Here is a 7694-nt window from a genome sequence, read left to right on the forward strand (position 1 = left end):
AACAGGCACCTAGGCCCAGCCAATCACAGGACTCCACCCACTGAGTCAGAATCCTTCCCTGGGATTTTTCTACCTGCAATCAGCAGGGAAAACTTTCTTTTCTCTTAAAGACACTATAAAGATATGACCCTGGAACTGCTGGCAGCCACGTTCCCTACCTTATGGATAAAACCTTGTGTTACCAAAGCCAAGGAGAAATGAGGAGATGAAAGATGAAAATTGAAAAAGAGAAAGAAACATAGTGAGTATGTGTGTATGTGTCCTGGCGGTATGATTCCAGATTCCTGAAGATGCCCTGGAATCTTCAGTTTTCCCTCAAGTCTGTGAGGTAACTCAATGGCCTTCTAATAAATTCTCTTTCTGCTTAAGCTGGTTTGATTTCAATTTCTGTAACTTGTAGCTAGGAGTCTGGACTAATACAGAGGGAACCCACCTTTGGCTGTTACTGTCCTAGAGCTGTCTCTACTCATCACGGATCAAATCCTCATGGGAGGCAACGTCAGGAAAACTGCTGCTGAGGTTTCTGGTCCTGGCTCTGCCACTGGTTACTCATGTAACCCTAGTGTCCCAAGCATCTACTGGGCTAGCTGCCCAACCATCTGCTCCCATGATTTTTTTGGGGAAAATATCCCTCCCCCCACCAACAGTTTACACCACTTGCTTATAGAGGTAGGGCTTTCCGCAGCCCTGTGTGTGGAATAACACTACCCAGACCCCTGGCTGCAAATGACTGAACTCTGGATGGCTCCACTGGGCCACTGAGATCTTCAGGGGAATGTGAGTTGCAATTCTAGAATCAGATTGACTTCTTTCCTGAATGGAGGGGAATGAGTGGCTTGTTTCCTAAGCTATAAACTCAGGAACAGTTGTCTGTGACCATTTTCTCTGGGGGCAAGGGAGGGTGGAAGCAGAAGAAGCTGGTCTGCATTGAGAGGAGGATGAATGAGAGACACAGAAAGAAGCAGAGAAAAGGGCAGAAACAAGGGGCATCCCAGTGTTTCTCCAGCACTGCAGGTCACAGCTCCAGTCTAACTCTCAAAGCTCAGCTCCATCCTTGCCTTTTGAATCCCTTCAGCTACCTCTGTACTCTTCTAGCAAATTCTCCTTTTTGCCTAAGCTGGCTTCACTGCATTTCTGTTGTCTACACCTAGTTTAAGCTCTATCAGTGTCAGTTTCCCCACCTAAAAAACAAGGCGGCTGAATTAGATGACCTAGAGCAACTTCCAAGTCTGAACCCTGTAAGGTCTCTAGACAACTAGAAACTAAAACTGGAAACAGGGCCGACTCCATCACTGACTTTAATAATCAAGTTGTCCACCTCTCCAGGGCCTCAGTTTTCCCCTCAATTTTATAAAAATGATGATCAAACTTGTCAGCCATTAGCCCCAAGAAGGCTAAAAACACAGATGTGTGATTACATCTGATAGAAATTCTAAGCCTCCTCCAGACAGGTATGGCTTTAACTCTACAGATCAGTATCAGAGCCCAGATATGCAGGTTCTTCCATCATGATCACCCAGTGAGACTTTATGAAGTTCTCAGTAGCACTGGAGAAGAACTGGCTCTGGACTGGTAAGCATGATGTAGAGAGGAAAGAAAGGCTGGGCTCCTGATACTGCAACTGCCCCAGGCAAATGCAATTTTACTCATGGTGGTTTCTGTGACACCCGTGTCTCCTGTTCCTCATCCCTTCTTTAGCCACACCTTCTCAGCCTTTTAAGGAGAAGAATGTTTTTCTATCCCTTCTCTAACCGTTCTCTAGCTAAGTGATCACATTCATTCCCTTAATTTCAACTACCAGTGTAAATTCAGGACCTCAAAATCTGAATTTCCAGCCCCAGCTGTCTCTTTCAAGCTCCATACATGAATACCCAATCGCTGGCCAGATGTTTCTACCTGAATGTTCCACAGACACTAAAAACTCAGCATCATATCCAAAATGGAACCTCACCTTCCAATTTAGGCCATGACAGAATTCCTAGAACTGGATTCTCCCGCCTGCCACAAATGAGGCAACAGAATACATGCTCTCAGGCACTGAATAGCAAGCCACACAGGACTGTGATCTTAGAGGGCAAGGAAACAGGAGGAAAGTGCATGACTGCTCCAGCTGTCATCTTGGGGCACCTTCTCATTGTGGGGTAGGGAGATGGAGCCCAGGCAGAGTGACAGTCTACTGAGCAGGCAGATTTGAGTTCTGGGCTGAAGTGGCTGAAATCTGCCAGGCAGGGTACCCAGAGGGCGTGAGCGACACAGCGTGGGGGTGGGTTTGGCAGGCAGTTTCTTGGCTGAAAGCTGGACCACACATGTACAGGGTGGGACTTCCACAGACCTAGTAGAAATTGCCTTCTCTGGGGTAAGTGGTGATACTAGAGATCAAGCAGAGCTGGGAGATCATGGAATTCCACCCAGAATATGGAGCATTCATACTGAGACTCAGAAAGGATGTGCCATGGGAATAAATTCAAATCGGAAGAATACAGTCAAGCTTCATAGGATCAAAGGGTTCTTCCAGTAACTTATGCCTGCTAGAATGAAATTTAACAGTCCTAAAAAAAAAAAAAAAAAGGACAACATAATCTAGACTCCCTCAACATGTCAGCTACAAGATACTGTGATGTTGGCATAAGAAAACTAGAGAGTCCTAAGACCCAGTTACACCCACCTGTGGGCAGGCACCAGTCCCTCCCACCAGGAAGCCAGCACAAGCCCTTGGACCCTCATCCACCAGGGGGCAGGCACCAGAAGCAAAAGGAGCTACAATTCTGCAGCCTGAGGAATGGAGGCCACAAACACAGAAAGTTAGACAAAACAAGATGGCAGAGGAATATAACCCAGACGAAGGAACAAGATAAAACTCCAGAAGGACAACTAAGTGAAGTGGAGATAGGCAATCTGCCTGAAAAAGAATTCAAAGTAATAATAGTAGAGGTGATCCAAGATCTCGGAAAAAGAATGGAGGCACAGATTGAGAAGATACATGAAATGTTTAACAAAGAGTTAGAAGATTTAAAGAACAGAGATGAACAATGTAAGAACTGAAATGAAAAATACAGTAGAGGGAATCAATAGCAGAATAAATGAGGCAGAAGAACAAATAGGTGAGCTGGAAGACAGATGGTGGAAATCACTGCTGCAGAACAGAATAAAGAAAAAAGAATGAAAAGAAATGAGGACAGTCTGAGAGACCTCTGGGACAACATTAAATGCACCAACATTCACATTATAGGGATCCCTGAAGGAGAAGAGAGAGAGAAAGGGCCGGAGAAAATATTTGAAAACATAATAGTTGAAAACTTCCTTAACATGGGAAAGGAAACACTCAAGTCCAGGATGCGCAGAGAATCCCATAGGGGATAAACCCAAGGAGGAACACACCAAGATACATACTATTCCAATTGATAAAAATTAAAGACAAAGAGAAAATATTAAAAGCAACAAGAGAAAAAGCAACAAATAACATACAAGGGAATCCCCATGACGTTATCAGCTGATTTTTCAGCAAAAACTCTGCAGGCCAGAAGGGATTGGCATGATATATTGAAAGTGATGAAAGGGGAAAACCTACAACCAAGAATACTCTACCCAGCAAGGCTCCCATTCAGATTCTAGGGAGAAATCAAAAGCTTTACAGACAAGCAAAAGCTAAGGGAATTCAGCACCACCAGACCAGCTTTACAACAAATGCTAAAGGAACTTCTCTAGATGGAAAAGAAAAGGCCACAACTAGAAACAAGAAAATTACGAATGGAAAAGCTCACCAGTAAAGGGAAACATACAGTTAAGGTAGGAAATCATTCACACACAAATATGATACTTAAACCAGTAATTGTGAGAGGAGGAGAATACAAATGCAGGATATTTGAAACTAAGAGATCAGCAACCTAAAACAATCATGCATATCTATAGACTGCTATACCAAAACCATGGTAACCGCAAACCAAAAATCTACAATAGATACACACACAAAAGAAAGCAATCCAAACACAACACTAAAGATAGTCATCAAATCACAAGAGAACAAAAGAGGAAGGGAAGAAAAAAGACCCACAAAAACAAATCCTAAACAATTATCAAAATGGCAATAAGAACATACATATTGATGATTACCTTAAATGTAAATGGATTAAATGCTCTAACCAAAAGACACAGACTGGCTGAATGGATACAAAAACAAGACCCGTATATATGCTGTCTACAAGAGACTCACTTCAGATATAGGGATACAAACAGACAAAGTGAGGGGATGGAAAATGGTATTCCATGCAAATGGAAATCAAAAGAAAGCTGGAGTAGCAATACTCATGTCAGACAAAATAGACTTTAAAATAAAGGCTGTTACAACAGACAAAGAAGGAGGTTACATAATGATCAAGGGATCAATCCAAGAAGATATAACTGTAAATATATATGCACCCAACATAGGGGGGCCTCAACATATAAGGCAAATGCTAACAGCCATAAAAGGAGAAACTGACAGTAACACAATAATAGTAGGGGACTTTAACACCCCACTTACATCAATGGACAGATCATCCAGAAAGGAAATCAATAAGGAAAGACAGGCCTTAAATGACACATTAGAGCACATGGACTTAACTGATATTTACAGAACATACCATCCGAAAGCAGCAGGATACACATTCTACTGAAGTGCACACAGAACATTCTCCAGGACAGATCACATGCTGGGCCATAAAGCAAGCCTTAGTAAATTTAAGAAAATTGAAATCATATCAAGCATCTTTTCTGATCACAATGCTATGAGATTAGAAATCAACTACAAGAAAAAAACAGTAAAAAAAAGCAAACACGTGGAGGCTAAACAATATGTTACTAAACAACCAATGGATCACTGATGAAACCAAACAGGAAATAAAAAAATACCTAGAGACATATGAAAACGAAAACACAACAATCCAAAACCTATGGGACGCAGCAAAAGCTGTTCAATTAGGGAAGGTTACAGCAATACAATCTTCCTCAGGAAACAAGAAAAATCTCTAACAACCTAACCTTACACCTAAAGTAACTAGAGAAAGAATAACAAACAAAACCCAAAGTTAGTAGAAGGAAAGAAACCATAAAGATCAGAGCAGAAATAAATGAAATAGAGGTGAAGAAAACAATAGAAAAGATCAAGCTGGTTCTTTGAAAAGATAAGAAAAATTAATAAACCTTTAGCTAGACCCATCAAGAAAAAAAGGTAGAGAGCTCAAGTCAATAACATTAGAATGAAAAAGGAGAAGTTACAACCAACACCACAGAAATACAAAGGATCATAAGAGACTACTACAAGCAACTATATGCCAATAAAATGGACAACCTGGAAGAAATGGACAAATTCTTAGAAAGGTACAATCTTCCAAGAATGAACCAGGAAGAAATAGAAAATATGAACAGACCAATCACAAGTACTGATATTGAAACTGTGATTTAAAAACTTCCAACAAACAAAAGTCCAGGACCAGATGGCTTCACAGGTGAAGTCTATTAAACATTTAGAGAAGAGTTAACAGCTATCCTTCTGGAACTATTCAAAAAACTGCAGAGGAAGGAACACTCCCAAACTCATTCTATGAGGCCACCATCACTCAGTACCAAAACCAGACAAAGATAGCACAAAAAAAGAAAATTACAGGCCAATATCACTGATGAACATAGATGCAAAAATCTTTAACAAAATACTAGCAAACCGAATTCAACAATACATTAAAAGGATCATACACCATGATCAAGTGGGATTTATCCCAGGGGTGCAAGCGTTTTTCAATATCTGCAAATCAATCAGTGTGATACACCACATTAACAAATTGAAGAATAAAAACCATATGATCATCTCAATAGATGCAGAAAAAGCTTTTGATAAAATTCAACACTGATTTATGATAAAATCTCTCCAGAAAGTGGGTATAGAGGGAACTTACCTCAACATGACAAAGGCCATCTACGACAAACCCACAGCTAACATGGTACTCAACAGTGAAAAGCTGAAAGCATTTCCTCTAAGATCAGGAACAAGGTAAGGATGTACACTCTTGCCAATTTCATTCAAGTTAGTTCTGGAAATCCTAGCCATGGCAATCAGAGAAGAAAAAGAAATAAAAGGAATCCAAATTGGAAAAGAAGTAAAACGGTCACTGTTTGCAGATGACATGATACTATACATAGAAAGTCCTAAATATGTTACCAGAAAACTACTAGAGCTCATCAATAAATTCGGTAAAGTTGCAGGATACAAAACTAATGCACAGAAATCTCTTGCATTTCTATACACTGACAACAAAAGATCAGAAAGAGAAATTAAGGAAACAATCCTATTTACCATTGCATCAAAAAGAATAAAATACCTAGGAATAAACCTACCTAAGGAGGCAAAAGACCTGTACTCTGAATACTGTAAGATGCTGATGAAAGAATTTGAAGATGACACAAACAGCTGGAAAGATATACCATGTTCTTGGATTGGAAGAATCAATATTGTCAAAACAACTCTACTACCCAAGGCAATCTACAGATTTAATGCAATCTCTATCAAATTACCAATGGCATTTTTCACAGAACTAGAACAAAAAAATTTTTAATTTGTATGGAGACACTAAAGACCCCAAATAGCCAAAGCAATCCTAAGAAAGAAAAATGGAGCTGGAGGAATCAGGTTCCCTGACTTCAGACTATACTACAAAGCTACAGTAATCAAGACAATATAGTACTGGCACAAAAACAGAAATATAGATCAATGGAACAGTATAAAAAGCCCAGAAATAAACTCATGCACCTATGGTCAATTAATCTACGACAATGGAGAAAAGACAGTCTCTTCAATAAGTGGTGCTGGGAAAACTGGACAGCTACATGTAAAAGAATGAAATTAGAACATTCTCTAACACCATACAGAAAAACAAACTCAAAATGGATTAAAGACCTAAATGTAAGACTAGATACTATGAAACTCTTAGAGGAAAACATAGGCAGAACACTCTTTGATGTAAATTGCAGCAATATCTTTTTGGACCCACCTTCTAGAGTAATGAATATAAAAACAAAAATAAACAAATGGGACCTAATTTAACTTTAAAGCTTTGCACAGCAAAGGAAACCATAAACAAAATGAAAAGACAATCCACAGAATGGGAGAAAATATTTGCAAATGATGCAACCAACAAGGGATTAATCTCCAAAATACACAAACAGCTCAGGCAGCTCAATATCAAAAACAAACAAATCAAAAAATGGGCAGAAGATCTTAATGGACATTTCTCCAAAGAGGACATACAGATGGCCAAAAAGCACATGAAAAAATGTTCAACATTGCTAATTATTAGAGAAATACAAATCAAAACTACAATGAGGTAGCACCTCACACTGGTCAGAATGGCCATCACTGACCATCACTGAAAAGTCTACAAACAATAAATGTTGGAAAGGGTGTGGAGAAAAGCAAACCCTCTTACACTGTTGGTGGGAATGTAAATTGGTACAACCGCTATGAAGAAGAGTATGGGGGTTCCTTAAAAAACTAAAAATAGAACTACCATATAATCCAGCAAGCCCACTCCTGGGCATATTATCTAGAGAAAACCATAATTCAAAAAGATACATGCACCCCAATGTTCACTGCAGCACTATTTACAATAGCCAAGACATGGAAGCAACCTAAATGTCCATTGACAGAGGAACAGATAAAGAAGATG

The sequence above is a fragment of the Phocoena phocoena genome, chromosome 6 (assembly GCF_963924675.1).
Source record: "Phocoena phocoena chromosome 6, mPhoPho1.1, whole genome shotgun sequence".
NCBI lineage: Eukaryota > Metazoa > Chordata > Mammalia > Artiodactyla > Phocoenidae > Phocoena > Phocoena phocoena.